Source organism: Panthera tigris, chromosome C2, assembly GCF_018350195.1.
Source record: "Panthera tigris isolate Pti1 chromosome C2, P.tigris_Pti1_mat1.1, whole genome shotgun sequence".
In the NCBI taxonomy this organism is placed as follows: domain Eukaryota; kingdom Metazoa; phylum Chordata; class Mammalia; order Carnivora; family Felidae; genus Panthera; species Panthera tigris.
The window spans coordinates 2,449,423-2,466,872 of NC_056668.1; the positions used below are offsets into that span (position 1 = coordinate 2,449,423).

The window sequence follows — 17,450 nt, forward strand, 5'->3', positions numbered from 1 at the left end:
TGCTTGGACGCTGGCGCCCCAGCCACACACCGCCGACACCGGCATCACAGGCCTTCGGGGACAGGCGGCAGGGGTCCCCTGCAGAAGGGTGGGGGTGGGGCGACGCCCCATTCCCACTGGGCCCACACGCTCCCAGCCTCTCCCCGGCCTCGGCCTCCCACTGGAGGGGCAGGAGCACGGCCGGGGGAGCCCTCGACGCAGGCCGCCAAGACCGCTGGCTTGTGCGTCCGACAAAACCGGCTTACCTTCTCACCGGACGAGTTTAAGCGAGTCTCTACGTTTTTAAACCCGACTTTAAATACGCGAGCGCTACGCACTCTGGCACATTGTGAAGTTTCTACTTTCTAAATACGACTTCGTTCTTTTAGAGGCAGCCAAGGGGGTCTAACGCCTCACTGCTCAACAGCCTCTGTCACCGTCCCCCCTCAAAACGCGGGGCACCACCCTCCTCTGGGAGGCCAGGGAGCGTACTCCCTCCCGTCTTCCCCGCCGGGTTTGCATCTCCCGTGCCGCCTCACGCGACCTCGCTGTGACGAAATACATCATGAAGTCTCTCGACGGCCACCCGACCCAGCATTCTCGAACAAGTTTACATTTCTTACGTGCGAGGCTTTAGGCCAAACAGTTCCTCCTGGATGGGTTACTCGAAGACGCTCCGTCCTAAACACTTGGTCTGCGTCTCGTCTTGGCTACGGCCACAGCGCCACCGGGCGCCCCTGTGGCCACTGTTGGTGCCCGCTAGAAACTGAGGACCAGAAGGGCCCAAGCGGCTTCAAGGCCTGCAGCTCAGGATGACGGGGGAGGCCAGGGCCCGGGCCTCGGCCATAAAGCTGCTCCCCGATTTGCGCGTCCAACAAAGGAAGACGAGGAAAGGCCCGGAACTCGGCCCTTCACCCGTCCGTGACCGTGACCACAGCACACCTGGGTGAGCCCCCCGCGCCCGGGCCTCAGAAGAGGCCACCTGCTTCTCAGGAGCGGCCCCTGGGGCCTGTGGCAGGCGGCCGCCCCGGCCCGCGTACCTGGTACCCCCTCACTAATGCTCAGACGCCATCACCGACAGAGCAAGGAAGCCTGGGCCTGTCTCTAAGCCCCTTCACTAGATAATAGGTCTAGATCGTTCCGGATGCCCGCATCTGCACAACTTGATCCTGACGGTGAGGTGGCTGCCTCCTGAGTTCGCACCCCTCCTCAAGGTGGGGGTGTGGGGTGGAGTCACCCCCTCGGGGCTGGAAGGCAAGGACGGACCGCCGGCCTGTCGGGAGGGCAGTAAGCCAGGCGACTGAGCTAAACGCGGCCTCACACGGAACTCAGGGGCCACTGGCCACCACAGACGCTGACCCGGGGCGTCTGGGGACGCCAGCCAGCCTTCCCTCCAGCGTGGCAGGAAGGACTGGGAGCCCAAACCAGACCCTCCTCCCAGCTCTAGCGCCCCGCCCCCGAAGAAGGGGGACCCCTGGTGGGTCTGACACCCTGTCCCTCCTGGTGCTTTTGCTGCTACAAGCCTGTGGTGCCCACGGCCGAGCTGTCTGTGGCTTAGGGCCACGAGGGGAAGGGAGGAAGCCCCTTGCAGCACTGTGACACCTCACCGCCGTCACGTGAGGCCCCTGGCTGCTCTCAGAGCCCACTGGGGCACCTCCCGTTATGGGCGAACGGTGTCCCCCAAAAGACGTGCTGGGGTCCTAACTGCCAGCACCTCAGAATGTGGCTGTATTTGGAGACGGGGTCTCTGAAGAGGTGATCGCATTAAATGAGGTCACTGGGGTGGGCCGTAAAGCACCCTGCCTGGTGTCCTCGTAGGGAGAGATTCGGACACGGTCTCCCGCAGAGGGGGACCATGTGGGAAGACACACACGGCGGGGATGACGCTGTCTATAAACAGATCCCTCCCCCACAGCCCCCACGGGGATCCAGTCCCGCCCACCCCTGGATCTCAGCCAGCCAGCCTCCAGAACTGCCCGCCGAAGCTGCCCGGCCCGCGGCGCTCTGTCCTGGCCGCCCTAGTGGAGTGACACCCCTGCCACAAATACTCCGGCCACGTCCCCAGACCCCAGGCCCCTCCCACGTCCTGCTGGGAAGCCTGGCCCCGCCTCACCGCTCAAGGGCAGAGCCCTCCTTCCCCTGCACCTGCCTCAGGGCCCGTCCCCAGACGCCCAGGGCCCCTCTTTCCCGGCACTGGTCCCTGGGTCCCTCTTATTCATGAACTAGCCAGTCGGGTGGTCTGACCTTCAGATATCCTCCCAGGCGCCCCGTCTCCCGTCTTTGTGGAAACTCCCACGTTTCTGACAAAGCCTTTGCGTGGGAAAGAAACCGAGGCCGGCAGGGCGGCACCGGGCATCTCCATCACACGGGCTCCGTGCAGGGAAGCACCGCATGGGGACCAACTCAGACTCGGTGCCAGTCCCTCCACCCACGTGCCTCGCGTGCCTCCGCCCAGGGTGACCCCATCACACAGCGGGGACGCGGCACGGGACCCGAACCAATACCGTCGTCCTCCGACGGCACCGGGTGCCCCTTCGGCCGTGTCTCCTGCTCTGCTCTGGCTGCCTCTCCCGGTGACCTGCGGCCCGACCCTGGGGACCAGAGGAAGGTGCAGCCGTGGGACCACCCCTCTGGGACCGCTGCCCCTCCGAGCCGTGGCCTCAGCTGGCCCCGAGTGCTCTCTGTGAGCCGACAGCGGCTGGCAATGGGAGAAGACATTCAAACACGCCAGAGGGCAGCGCTTCTGATGTTCTAGATACGTGGTCTGCATTACAGGACAGAAAGAGCCGCTGAGTTTCATGCGGATTTCAGTCATCCGAATTCAAAGCCCGTGATGAAGCAGAAAAGCAGAACCGTTACCTTCCCTCCTTCCCTCTGTCCCGTCCCACCCATGAAGGCCTATGCGTGAGGCACGCACAGTCCCCCGGAGGCACCACAGAAAGGCCTTGCCGGCTGGCCGCACAGAGGACACCCCAGGAGCGAGCCTGGGTGTTTGGTTTGCACGCGGGCCGTTCTGTTGTTTCTGAGTCGGGAGACACCGGAGGACAAAACCCACGAACAGGGGAGAGTCGAGAGCGAACACCGTCTCGAATATTCTCGAGCTACCCCGAGACACGTAGCCGCAACGTCAACTGCCCAAAACGCAGCCCGGAGCCAGGAGTAAGGCGCGCGCTCCCCGAGCGGCCAGCCCGGGCCGCACGGGAGCAAATCCACATCACTCACAGCGGGACCGTCTAGCCCCTTGACCGGTCCCTGACCGGCTGCTCCTCCCTCTGGCTGTAAATGTGGCAGGGGCAAGAGGGACTGGGTGGCTTCCTGGCCCACGACCCACCTGGTGTGAGCGGGGGCGGGAGGGGCGCTGGTGGCAGACATCCTTCTGACAATGACACGGAGGGGCAGGCGCCGGCCGGCGGCCCGGGGGGCACCGCCTCAGAGGGTGACCCTGCGCCCATCGATGACATCACGAATGAGAGCACAATGGCCACTGTTGACCACGCTGACCTGACCACGACGCTGAGAGAAAGGCTGTATCCTATCATCATGTTATTGACAGGGCCAGGAAGCGGAAAGGGTATTTTTATGAGGCCAACTAAAATTGTACGTCAAACACGATCCTATTTCTGAGTCTTTGAGGGACCACCTTTTGTTCTTGGGTAAATTCACTGGCAGGGATCATCTTATCCTTCTACGGGCCAAGAAGTAGGACACGTTTCTTTGCTAACAATCGTCTGTCGCCTCGTCAGATTCCCAGAACCACCGAGAAACCGAAAAGTCTAGGAGGAGGAAGAAAATCATCCCTATCTGCAAATGACAGGTGTGTATCCCGCAGACCCAAGAGAATCCACTGTGGCCAAAGTGCCACTACACACAACAGATGACAGAGTGCCGCATGCAGTTAACACAATGTACAGAGATCGACATTCTCAGAACGTTCAGTAACTCGCTCTGACTGAAGTCATCAGAAGGGACCAAGACAGCAGAGAAGTTTAGTCATCTCTACCCAACAGCCCCAGGACACTGGCCTCAGGTGGTCATCCGAGACCCTAGAGCAACCCCGGAAGCCATGCACGGAAGATGGGGAGCTCCCGGCCGCTGGCGGCTCTGCCCCCACCCCCCGATCATCTGGGGCCCCGGCCGCTGGCGGCTCCCGGGTCGCTCCACTGTCTTTCTAGCAGCAGAAACAGAAAAACTGCACGTCCAGGACCAGGGGTTTCTCCTAAAGCAAGTGGGGAGCGGGCTCACAGTCCAAGCACTTAAGGCAGGAAGATAAGCCCGGGGACCGCCGTCCAGTGGGCACGCCTGCACGCGGACACGCAGATGCAGGAGGCACACGGAAGACAAGACCCCGCGTGTGTCTGCAACGAAACGATCTGACGGCGGAGCCCGCACGAGGACACGGCAGAACATCCTGAAAGACAATAAGCAGGCCTAGCAAAGGGAACAACGCTGCCCTCCCTGTGCCCCGCCCCTGGCAAGGCAGGCGTCGGGACGTGGGGTCCCCTCTCCGGCGCTGGGGCCCCGCTGGCTTCAGGGCTCTGCACGCGGAGAACACGTGGTCCTTCAACCCCAGCTCGGCCCTCAGGGCCTTGCCGCCTCCCCTGTGCCCCGCGCCACCGGGCGGGGGTCCCGGGGCGGCCTGTGGGGGGCGGGCCCCGCGGAGCACGGTGGACCCACAGCCCCAGGCGGGTGCCAGCCCGCTGCAGCCACACTGACGCCCCTTCCTGCTGGGCCCGGCCCGGGCTGCTGACCCGCAGAAGCCGGTGGTGGCCACAAGCGCCACACTGTGAGGGCGTGTGTTAGATGGTGACGCGCGATTGACACGCAAACCGTTCTAAGTTACAGATGCACTTGAATCCTAATTAAAACACCAACCGGTCCCTCGGCTTCACCGGGAACTAGACAGGCGGGTGCTACAGCTCGTGTGGAGAACCAAACAAGAAAGAGAAGCCGAGAAGACCACGCACGGGACCAGGGAACGGCCCACAAGATGTCACAATTACGACAAAGCCTCGAGCGAGCCCCGGCCCGCACGGACAGACAAGCAGACCAGTGAGCTGGACCGGAGCTGACGGCCCGCGGGCCCTCACGCCCGAGCAGGTGCACCCCTGCTGGACACGCCGAGTGTGGCTACTGGCTTAGCAAACACCACGCCTCAGACAACGTGTCGACTTTCTGCTGTATTTGTATTGAGGCACGTGTGTATTTCTACTGTGTTTAAAATTTCTTATTTTTTTACATTTATTTATTTTTGATAGGCAGAGACAGAGCACAAGTGGGGGAGGGGCAGAGAGAGAGAGAGAGAGGGAGACACAGAATCCGAAGCGGGCTCCAGGCTCCGAGCTGTCAGCACAGAGCCCAACGCGGGGCTCGAACTCACAAACCACGAGATCATGACCTGAGCTGAAGTCGGACACCCAACCGACTGAGCCACCCAGGCTCCTCTCTACTGTGTTTAATACGTTTCAATAAATAGAATACAAAATTAACTTAAAACCATTACGGGAATCAGGAGGCTCTTTTAGCATCACATATCTCCTCAACCAGTGGGTGAAAAGAGGCCATTAAACAACAGGCCAACCTCCCCTCGGGGCCCACGAGTCCCGTGCAGCCACCGTGGGCTCCCTCCCGCCACACCGCTCCTGGTGAGAATCGAATCCCAAGATGGGATCTAAGGCCCCAGATATAAGCCATAAAGGAACCCCATCCCCTCTTGGAGTGACTGGTGTGGGCCGTGAGGCCCAGTTCCAGGCAGGGGGACACGGGGGGGGGGGGGACAGGGGAGACGTCCATAGGTACTTGCAAGAAGGCGTCTCTTTTAGGACAAGAGACAAATCCCTCTGGGACGCCCTCTGCCCTTCTGCCCCGAGTGAGGAAGGGTGGCTCAAGGTCAGCATGAAGCAACACATATGAGGCCTAAAGGCCCAGAGTATGGAAGACGCGGGTCCTGCGAGGCCGAGACCTCGCAGGCAGAGAGGACCAGTCGCACGCATCTAAGCCACCGTTTCTGGGACGCCAGCACGCGGGTCTGGGTGTCATACCCAGGCGCTCCATCAAAGCCTGCTGAATGCATGATGCGTGTTTACCGCACGTGCACCGTGACAAGCGTCACCCAGTCCCCGGGAGCATCCAGGCCGGAACCCTTGGGTCAAGAGCGGCGGAGCGCCACAGATGTCCCCCAGAACCTCATGCTTCGGCACACTCCGAAATGTGGCCACTTTACAAATTTCACAGAATTTCGACCCCGGGACCAAGAGAAGTCAACTTGGACTCCACGATCCTCCGACTTTTCCGTGGGCCCTGCCCTTCCCCGCGCGGCTCTGGCTGGAACGAAGTACGTTGTCAGTAAGGATGTGCCGACTCCAGGGTTTTCCCCTTCTCACCGCTCCCCAATCCCTGCTGGCTCCTTTGTAAGTAGCTCCTGTAGTAAAGCCTCCACCCTCTGAATACCATTTCCCCTCTATCAGGACCAGAGAGACACAAAGAATGAAGACAGAAATCACGGCAGTCCTGAGACAGACCAGGTTTCAGAAAATGGAACTTCTGCTGATCCTTTGTGAAAAGATTACTTGAGGGTGTAGTCCAGCGAAACAGGAAGGAAAGAGAAAGACATGGGATTTAAGACAAAGAACTCACCCCATTACGCAATGGAAGGAAATGCCGGGATAAACGGCCCGGAAAGAAACTGCTCCAAACTAGAACCAGAGATCTTTCAAGAACAAAGAATTTGTTCCACAAAGAATACGATTAAGGAGCTAGAAGATTTTGGTATTGAAGGAGAAATAGGTTTCTTTTCTCAAAAATAAAAACGAAGCAATTAACATTTTCAAGTAACCAAAAAAAACCCTGCCAGGAAACTGTGGTGCCGACAGAGATCGCACTAACACGGGGCGTGGGTTTCTACGGTTGGCTTCACGAGCGACTTCCTCCTCCAAGCAGCACAGACTTAATGATGGGATTCTCGTGCCTTCTCTGTGGCATCGGCAGGGACTAGTTCATTAAAAGTTTTATTGTGAATGCTGTTTCTGGACTTTCAATATTTGAAATCGACCTACAAAAGAAGCGTGGAGAACTCAATTATAACGACCGCACAGATACGAATGTCGTAAACCCAAGTTATTTTACACAGAGCAGGTCAGGAGGGCTTTGTTCCAGTTGATTCAACCCAAAGTGAAAGTTCAAGTATACTGAAGTATTAGGGGAAGAGCAGAATAACTAAAAATAATGCTAACCCAGCAAACTCGGGGGCGGTGAGGAGTGACAGGTGTCTGTCACACTCGCAGAGAAGCAAAAGTCTAGAGCCGCGCCTGGCACGCGGTGGATGGACACTTGGTAAATATCGGCGAGAGAACCGGGTGGGTTAGTGAGTCACGGAAGGGAGCATCAGCAAACGGTCGGGAATCAGCGGCCGGACGGCTTTGGAGCCAAGACCCTGAGAACCAGAGTGAGGAAGGGACGGGTGGGAGCTCACGTTCCTTTAAACCGGGCAGGCTGCCAACTCAGAGAAATGCAAATATAAAGCGAATTAAGGTCTGGGTTAATGCCGACCGCGAAATAGCACCTTTAAAGGTGAAAAGAGTCCTCGTGTAACTCGGTCAAGGGAAAATGACCTGCAGGTCTCAGCTCAGCGGACACGTTCGAGGGGCCCCCACGCCCACCGTGGGTTTCTCCACCGAGGAACGGGGGCAGGTGTGCACTGGGCCCAGGGCTCGGCCAACGGTTCTTGTCCCGTGTCTGTGGCCTCAGCGCGTGACGTGATCGTTCTGAATTTCGGTTTCTGATTTGAAAGTGAGGGTAGGAGGACCTTTACTACCAGAACCACGGGTTGGCTCCAAGGATGAAATAAGGGCAGGTAGGAGTGTCCCTGAAAACTCGTCAGGGTTTCATAAACACACCGGGTTCTGAAGGAGCCTTCGTAAAAGTGCCGCTTTCCGTACCAGTGACAGATATTTAAATCATCGCGAGCATTGGTAAAACTCCGTAACTGAGACACTGACGCCGGGAACCGACCCGCTACGAGAGGGCCTCACGGTCACATTCGTTGGGGAAACTGCACGGCGCACCCCACGCTGAGGAGGCCTGATGCACACCCAGGAGAGCCACGCCGAAGCCGCGGTCTGACCCCGACGCTTTGTCAGTGAGGCTCTGAAGCTTCTGTGATTCGGACCCGCTTTCCCTCAGGCAGCCGACATCAGTGAGATTTTAATTCTTTCTAAATTCGTTCTTTTTTAAGTTTATTTATTTTGAGAGCAAGAAAGACAGTGTGAGTGGGGAAGGGCATGGGGGGGGGGGGAGAGAGAGAGAGAGAGAGAGAGAGAATATCCCAAGCAGGCTCCACACTGTCAGGGCAGAGCCCTATGTGGGGCCCGAACCCACGAACTGGGAGATCATGACCTGAGCCGAAATCAAGAATCAGACGCTTAACCGACTGAGCCACCCAGGTGCCCCTAATTCTTTTTTTTTTAAGGTTTATTTATTTATTTTGAGGGGGGGGGGGCGGGAGGAAAGAGAGAGAAGAGAGAGAGAGAGAGAGAGAGAGAGGGAGAGAGAAAATCCCAAGCAAGCTCCAAGCTGTCATCGAGTCAGAGCTCGATGTGGGGCTCGATCTCATGAACCACGAGATCATGACCTGAGCTGAGGTCAAGAGTCGGATGCTCAACTGACTGACCACCCGGGCACCCCGAGATTTTGATTCTTTACACACACACACACCTTGAAGGCCATGGTAGAAATCTCTATCGGACATGGTTGTAAGTCACTAACTTTTAAAAGTAGCTGCTGTTGTAACTTCAAGTAAGGGCTTTGGTGCCAGTGTGTCTTTCCAGAAAGAGCCCAGAGAACCCAGAGCCATACATCGGCTGCGATAACGGGGAAACTTATCAACAAAGCAGCGTGGGGGAGCCGCTGACCGGGGTGCTGCCTACGCCAACGACGAGCTTGCAGGGACGGGACCCGCGGGGGTGTGCGGGCAGCGCCGGAAGTGAGGGCGCCCCAGGCCTCCCCTAAACGTCTCTGTCCCTCGTAAAGATGTAAAACATCTTTCCCTGTGCAGCTGGTTCTTAGCGGCAGGAATCTGCGCTCCTTAAAACGAGGAAGATCCCTAAACCAACATATGAAATGCCACTTGGGCCAGTGAACTTGTTAAACATTTGAGATACAGAGGGAGGGCGGCCCAGCTCTTCCTAAGGTCTCCTCAGAGGGCACGAGGTCAGCCACGGCCGGGCCCCCAGGTCGCGCCGGGTGACGGGCGGGGAGGCGGGGCTCCGGCCCTGATGTTATTCAACAATTTAAAGACGCACAGACGAGGTCCGTGTGCGTTTCACGGTGAGCGTGACGTCTGAAAGGGGGTACGTGCCGGCGACGTTGCCGAAGAGAAGTAACGGTGGGCGACCAGAGGTGGTGAGTGTGCGCTTGGGGGAACCCACGCCTCCCTATGTCTGTCTCACAGGTGGGTCCTGGGGGTCTTACACCCAGAAGCGAAGCCAGGCTTTCTCAGAGAAGCACGGTCGCCTCCCTGGCTGCTGCGCCCCGACGTCACTCTGCTGACAGACCTGCAGGGGGGAGGAGGGGGGACGCTTCCGAAAGCGGCGCTCCGGCACGGGGCCGGGGCCACGCTCTGGCCGCGTCCGGCCTCTTGCTAGCGAAGGGCTCACCTCCGGGCACGTGGAGAAGCCCACCACGGAGACGGTCCTCGCCGGCAAGAGGGCAGCGGACGAGAAGGTCTCTCTCCTGGATGCCGTGACGTCTGCAGAGGACAGCCGTAGCCGTCTGAGCAGGGCCGGGCCACACGGCAGAGCCTCGGAAAGAAGTGGGTCTCTGATGGCATCTTGGAGCCCAGAGTTCTATTCCCTGACCCTGAGCTTCTCCTGGAAGTGCTCACAAACTCGCACAGCCGGGGGCATCTTGACCAGAACAGAGCACTCCTCTCCAGCACCTTCCGGGGAGGGGCTCCCCCTCGGTGCCGGTCACAGCGCTCCAGAAGCCCAGGCTGGCTGAGCGCACGCCAGTCTGGGTGGGACTCCGGGCCCGGGGAGACTGGCGGCTGAAAAGGCAGCACTTAAGCCCAGCACAAACTGGGGAGGAGAACGTTCTGTAGACCCAGGGCAAGAAAACCTCAATGTTTTCTCCCAGTTCTGAGCGTGGGGGACAAGGACAGGGATGGGGGCGGAGGGACGGGGGCACAGCTAGGGCTGCTCGACTCTGCCAGCCAGATCACAAGAAGCTGCAAAAACATTCTTCCATCTGGGTTTCTGTCCACGTGTGGATGGAGTGACGACTGAGTGGCTGGGGCAAGCGTCAGGACCGAGGGGACCCGGCGAGCCCGTGCCCTCGCCAGCACACCGCAGCTGGCCAGCCTTCAGAGCCACACGAGCTGCCTCTCCTCTCCTGGCCTCCACACGCCATCGATTACCAGGACAGGGGTGGGGGGCAGGGGGGCACCTTTGCTGCGACACACCCCTGGGCTGGTGGACCCCTCCCCTGGCCGAGAGCATCTGGAAGTTTACCATGAAAGTAAGTGATCACTCGTCCCCTGGGGGCCCCAGCGGGGTCTGGGGAACCACCTGGCCAAGACCCGGAGCTCCTTCAATAGGGGACAAAAGTCCTTCCTTCCCTCACCTGGGCCAATTCTTCCCCTGATTCACCCCTGTTACCTTTCTGTGGTCCCGTGTAACTCTTTGTAAATTCTATCGTTTTCACGTAAGATCTAAAATGCAAATAACTCCCGGGCATAAATTCATTCTGCACGGTAAGTGATACGGAGTTGGGGAGGAAGGGGCTCCCAGCTCCCAACTCCCAGCGGGCAGGAAAGGGCCTTCGTGTCCTGGACGGCAGGGCAGGGGCCGCGTAGGCACGGAGCCCCCGAACACACCGTGTGCAGCGCCCTCCGCACCGTCAGAACAGAAGTGATAATCGGATCAACAGAAGGGAAAGCCTCGGGCAAACAGAATTCCCAGCCAGACCGTGTGCTGAAGAAAACAAAACTAATCTGGGTCAGAACCTTCACAAGAGCCAACGTCTCAATGTCTCTTCACCGGAAATAACCCCATTTTCTGGCCCTAAAAAATGAAGTCAGCCACAGACCTGGGGTTTTGGGTCTCCCCACGGCCACCTTGACGACATCCAGCACCGGGCGGGGGCCGGCTCCACCCGATGGCTCCCATCCCCGTGCCCTGGCTACAGACGGTCACGTGCAGACAGGGCACATGGTTTCCCATTCTACAGATGGAAACAGGTGGCCTGGAGCACACGCGCCCCATTCACCATCGCGGCCTGGTGTGGGGTTGGGCTGGACCCGAGTCTCGGGAACCCCAGGCCGGTGGGGTCAGCACCACCTCTCGGACTCCCCACCTCCCAGCAAGAACCAGTGTGCGTGCGGGTCACGACAGCCAGAAAGGGTCGCGAGTGACTCACCGCAAAGCAGCTCAGCCTGCCTGGGTACAGCAGGGTGGCCTCTCCGTGATGGAAACTACCACTTTCCACTTCATCGACGGACCACCCCGTGAGCCCCCCGCGCCCACGGCGGGGTAAGAGGTCGGGGAGCACCAGGAAGCTGACGGAGCTGCTCCTGGCGCCAGGCGCCCGGCCCCGGAACCTTCTCCAGGAACGTCCCAGAACGTCCCGGAGACACGTTCGCGGCGGGGCGAGGTGGGATCTCCCTGGGCCGAGCCCCGGACGCAACCGGCAGGACTGACGCTGACTTCCCTGCCGACCACGAGGGCCCCTTCCCAAGCGGGAAGTTTGTGACACACGGAGAACAGGAGGGGAAGCGGAAGAAAAGTGAGGCCTGGGGCCCCTGTGCAGGGACGGCCCAGAGCCCGCCAGGCCGTACTCACCAGTAGAAGTAATAGGCCAGGGCCACGGCGACCAGGGCGGTGCACACGCCCGAGAAAAGGCAGGCTGAGTAGCTGGACAGCATCTTCGGACCCCCGGAACCCTGTGCCCGCGAAAGTCCGACAGAAGGAGACCGGCGGCCTGAGCAGCGTCAGCCCCTGGCCGGCGGATAAGGAAGAGGGATTACGTCCAGACTATGGCGCCCGTGTCCGACGGGCCGGGGCCACCAGGACCATCTGCTCAGCCCCAAGGGGAACACACACACTTCCAGGCGCCGCCTTCCCCCCGCCCCAGGCCCCTGCAGGCCTCACAGAGCAGCCCAGACGAAAACAGGACTCCCTAAATGCCAGCCTCCCCCCACCTGCTGCAGGGGCCCGCGGGGCCACTAATCCAATAAGCAGCTTTGCCGGGAGCCACCGTGAGCTGCTGGTGTCACGGGGCTGGGCCGGGACGCAGGTCAGTGGCCCACAAGCCCACACCGTCTCTCCCCCACCTCTCCGAAGCCACAATGGCATGACCCCAACACAGCACGGCCTGGGGGGGGCCGTGGGGTCAGCTAGTGACAGGGAGCCCGTGCTTGGGCCACCAGGTGATGGACAGACGTCCTGTACTCGGGGCCGGGTCCCAGCCCACAGCTGCTGACAGAGGAGGCCTCCTGGGGGGAAAGCCACACGTCTTACTCTTGGGGAGTCTGTGCTGGAGGAACTGAGGGAAGGTGGGGGGGTGTGTGCCTCTCCCCCGTCTCCCCGAGACTTGGGATCTGTGACGGGGCTGAGGAGAGATCAGGTGACCCAAGGACAGAAGCGTCACCCCACAAAACCCGCTCCCAGTGAAGAAGGCCTCAGCAGACACCTGAGGAAGTGGGGTGGGGGGTGGGGTGGGGGGGTATTTGATCATGAGGGCGTCTTGAGAATTCTTCTGGCCGGAGAACCTTCCTCGGGGCTAGGGCACGGTCCCAGGGGGAAATGAAGTCACTACTGTCACTCTCCTACACAGGAGACTGGGCCAGTGCTCCCACCCTGCATCTCCCCCGTCCCCTGTCCCCCCGGGCACCACAGTGAATCTACAGCACAGGAACTCCCGTGGGACCCTGAGGCGGCAGGTTCTGGGGCTTCTGGACGGGTCACTGCAAGGCTCCTTCTAGAAGCATCTGTCATCTAGCTTCTGGCCTGACACGTCTCAGGAGAGAAGGCGGGTCACTACCCTGCACTCCGTCCACTGGAAGGGGCTTCAGAGGATTGTCCTGAGCACCGTCTTGCTGGCTAAGGCTTTTCCAAGTCCTTAATCCCGGGTGCTGGCGGCCTTGGCGGACTGGCTCTAACGTAGCCGTGCCCGTCCTCCCGGGACGGCGGGGCCCTGGAGGTGCCGCTCCCTGCCAGGTGCCCGGACCACTGCCTCTCCAATGGGTCACAAAAAGAAAGCCCTCCTCTCCCGGAGTGCCGTTCAGGACGTGCGTCCGCAGAACCAGCCCGTGGGGGACCTCGGTGTGTGACGCGTGAGGACACGGGCCTGGGGGACCATGAGGCCCACCCCCCAGCCAAGGTCTCCGTGCAGGGTGGCAGGTGGCCCTGACTCGTCCCGTGAGGACCTTCTGAGACCAGACGGGCCCTGCCCTCCTTGGGAAAGGCTTCCGTTGGGCGCTCCGGCCTGACCTCTGGGGCATGGCCGCGATGACTCGTCTTGAGTGGAAAGTGGGTCACAGACCCCTCCCGGCTGCCCCCGCAGCCCCCCAGACACACCTCCCAAACTCCAGCCCCTGAGACCGGGGGCCGCGCCGTCCAGGCCCGGGAGCCGCCCCCCAGCCCCCCTCCCCGCACCCTCTCCCCACCCTCACCCCCGCCACCGCCCTCCCTCGAGGCTCTCGTTCTCCACACCTCCTCGTTAGGTTGAGGAGAACAAAGCTAATTTGAACGTATTGCACAAGAAAGCGTCACGGGAACGTAGTCTCCGGATTATTTCCCTGCCCCTGAACGTTAGTGATTCCCGCCAAAAGGGTGAAAGAGCGTGTGCTGGCAGGAGTTCTTGGCGCTGAGAGCAGCCACGGGGAAAAAGTATCCTTTAAAACTCTGCAACACTTCCTCAGAGGAAACAGTTTCTCCCCGTGCAGTCAGTCGGCACACTCCAGTCCCCCTGCTTGACTGGTGGTGACCACACCCGTCGGGCGGGGCCACGCGCAACGGCAAGCATGTTGTGATTGTTATCGTGTGGTCCCAGAGCAGGTTCTCTGCTACCCCCGCCGACCCTGGGGCCAGCAGGGGCCCAGTGAGGAGGGGGCCGGACAGCCGGAGGGGCCCCGCGGAGCCCCCGGCGACAGCCAGACGCTCCTCCGTCCCGTACCTGCTGGGCTCCTGCAAACGAGGAACCCACCAACCGCAGCCCAGACAGAAAGGAGATCAGAGAGACGACCGCCAGAAAGTTCGCCAAGCTCAGCCACAGGGAGGGCAAGTGGCGGGCAAGCCGGGGCGCACCGAGGGCAGTGCCTCCCTCCACCCTCCGGGACTGACCCATGATCCCCCCATCCTTGCAGGGGAGGGGCGGGGGGGGTTGCGGCACAGCCGGCCCTGGGCTCCCTGCTCCCCGCTAGCCTCCCCGTCCTGTTCTCTGTGCTCACCTCCAGCAGAGCTCTGGCCGTCCCCGGCCCACCCTGACCCCACACAGAAACCGGGAGCCCCTGCCACCAGCTCCTGCAGTCCTGGCCCTCAGGGGGGGACCCCACGTGGAACCTGCCGGAATCGGGTGCTTGCTAACAGTGTCGTGTGAGAGAGGCCACACGGGCCACGCCCAGACACGCTGCTGAGGGGCCACGGGGGGCCCTGCCCACATGCATGAAGCCACACCCACATACACGCCGAGGCCACGCCAAGCGACAGATGCTACTGCAGACCAACCATGCGGCGATCCCGACGGCTCTGCCCTCTGCACGACTGCAGCTCTGAGTCCCTCTGCCCCAAATCCCCAAAGAGCTGGCAGCCTGGGGTCCGAAACGCGGCCCTCTGAGCGCCCCGCTGCCCCCAGCGTGGCCAGTTCCACCCCAGGCCCCCAGGAGTGAATCCGGCCGCTCCCAGGGGCGGGACGGCACATCCTGGCGCTTGTCCTGATGTGTCCACGCCTCGACGCGAGCTAAATCACGGCTGATCGCTATTTCCCACGCGTCACCAGAGACACTGCTGATCCTCAGGCCGTGCTGCCTCCACACCCAGTAGAGCAGCCACAACGTGGAGCTTCCGGAAAGAAAGATGCTGGGGACCAAGCACTGTGCTGCGGGCCCTGCCTCACAGACACGCCGGCCCCGGCAGTGAGACTCCCCCTCCCCCCCATACACCGTCGTCCGCGTGTTAGGTTAACGAGGTGCTCGGGGAACGCACCACCTCACCGGCCTGCCTTCCAGATCTCCCTCGGCCTCAGACCCGGGAAGAAGCCTCTGGATGCCAGCTACACAAGCACTCTAGAGCAACAGGGAGAGAAGCTGCCAGAGGCCCTCACTTAAGACTCCCCACAAGGCCTCACCGGGCCCCCTCCTGCTGGCAGAGTCGCGACCCCGACCCCGTTCTCATGCCCGGGGCGTCGTCCCTCCCGCTGACCGCTTGGGCACGGGCTCCCGCCGCTTTCCGCAGCCCTTCTTCGGAAAGGCTCTGAGTTCCTTGAGCTTTCTCTGTTGGTCCCGGCACGACGCAGGAGGAGGCCGCGCTGTGGCCCCAGCACCAGCCAGCCAAGTGCCCTCCAGTCCCTCGCAGGACACGACCGACGGATGCCTGCTGCGCCACGGGGACCTGGCCGCGGGCGCCTGAGGGAGGCCGGCGGTGCCGTGTTCAACCTGGTCTGCCTCCCGCAGCTTTAAATACACGAACAAGTCGGGGGGGGGGCGGGGGGAGCAAACATCAAGGCCCACTCGCGACAAGCCTCTTTGCTTCGACTCACCCTGGGGTCAAGGAGCCGGCGGTGGCGCTTCCAGGAGTGAGGCTGGTGCTCCCCGGGAGGCTGACAGTGTCCTTCCAACCCACACCGGGACGCGTGGGGAGCACGGGTTGCCATGCAAACCAAACACGGGTAAACAGCCTGAGGTGTGCACACAGGGAAGCCAGCGGCCAAATCTCAAGTGCTTTGAAGCACATTCGGAAACTCTTGTGCCAGACGCTGTGCGGCTTGTGGTCACCGCGCGGTGTGGACACGGGCGGGTCGGGGTGAACACGCACGGGGCGTCCGGCAGCGGGTGTCCCGGGGCAGCACCTCACTCTTGGGGAGCGCCTCGCTCGTGAAGGGCGGGCCCGGAGGGGACCAGCCGGTCTGAGACACGGGGGTCGCCCTGCTCAGCCTCCCGAGGACACGTGACCCGGCTCGCTGGCCCTGGGCCACCTCGGGCACCGGGCATCGGGATGACGAGAGTGCACTCATCGTTTCAAGACTGCACTTGGGACTGGTTGCCAAGCTGTGCTCATAACCGCAGCCTCTGAGATGCAGCTACAGGCCAGGGGCGGGTGACAGGCGGAGAGATGTGCACACGGCCCTGACGCACCTGCCGGGACAAGGGGTCTGGTCAACGAGCAAGAACACCCCGGCTGGCACCAAGGAGCGGCTGGCCCGGCGTCCCCTCTGCACACCGCGGACACGGGCGTCAGCGCACAGAACCGGGAAGCGCCCGCGCAGGGAGTGCCCAGGGGCTCCGTCTGTGGGCCCGACGTGCCAGCTTGGTCTCTCTGACACGCGGCGAGCACGGGAGCCGGTTTGCAGAGCCCCGCTGTCCCAGGCGATGGTGGCAATAAGGACACGGTTGCATCGAAGGCGCCTGTCGTTCCCAGGGGTACAATAGCCGGTGGGGGGGGTGCTCAAGGGAACGAGAGAAGCTGGGCTGGACCCCGGCCTCCTACCTCTCTGGGCCAGCCGGGGACTGGACGCTGTGGGGCAGGCCGAGGGCCCAGGGGGAAGGGCCCCAGGCTGCTCTGCCGGGTGGCAGGAAGGCTGGTCTCCTGAGCTGGCTCCTGGGTGTCCTTCCCGTTTCCCGACACATATTCCAGAGAGGTATGCTTTCCTGCTGTCCCATGTCCCTCTCAGGAGCACGGAGCCAGGGGGGTGGGGGGAGGTGGCCAGAGCACCCGCGAGCACCCGGGTCTGAGCCCCCGACCCTCCCTGCCCCTCCCCGCAGACGACTTGACTCTCTCCTCAGGGAAACTGCCACGCCCAGCTGCCCAGAGCAGGAGCCCGAGTTCCGGAACTGCAGTCGAGATGCTCTAACGCCAGCTGGAGCGCACAGTCCCGTGCAGGGTGACAGCCGTCTAGAACCGTCACTGTCACGGGGCGTCCCGATGCCCCCGTGTCGGTCTGCTCGTTCAGTCTTCGCGGCACCCTCAGGAGGTGAGCTCTCATGAGAGTCATTTCACAGATGAGGAAACTGAGGTACAGAAACGCTAAGCCACCTGCCCAGAGTCACGCGGCGAGCACGTAGCAGAATCAGGATTCTAACGCAGGCCGAGTACCCGTCAAAGCACCGCTTCCACGAGCAGGAACTGTGTCGTCAACAACCGGGACGCCAAGCCAACCGGAAACGCCCATTCTCCCATCGCACCCACGGAGAGGCCGGTCTCCCCCACGGCTGAGAACACGGCTCGAGGCAGGAGCGGCGCCTGCCACGGCTCACGAGGAGGGCA

General features: G+C 61.5%; 1 protein-coding gene and 1 long non-coding RNA gene across 3 annotated transcripts in view; one reads left to right on the forward strand and one right to left on the reverse strand.

The window, feature by feature from the left end:
- The window catches only part of AGPAT3 (1-acylglycerol-3-phosphate O-acyltransferase 3), an 81,277-nt gene that overhangs the window by 22,080 nt on the left and 41,747 nt on the right, over positions 1-17,450 (reverse strand). The window contains exon 1 of one of the 2 annotated variants that reach the window (XM_042998851.1): positions 3,311-3,418. The exons of the other annotated variant lie outside the window; for it this stretch is intronic. The gene's annotated coding sequence lies outside the window, so the exon portion shown is untranslated. Of the gene's footprint in view, positions 1-3,310; positions 3,419-17,450 lie in introns of those variants that run through there. 2 annotated transcript variants of the gene reach the window in all.
- LOC122242011 lies at positions 3,498-9,015 on the forward strand. The gene is made up of 3 exons (XR_006222140.1): positions 3,498-3,793; positions 7,917-8,170; positions 8,789-9,015. It is a non-coding gene; the product is annotated as an uncharacterized LOC122242011 (long non-coding RNA).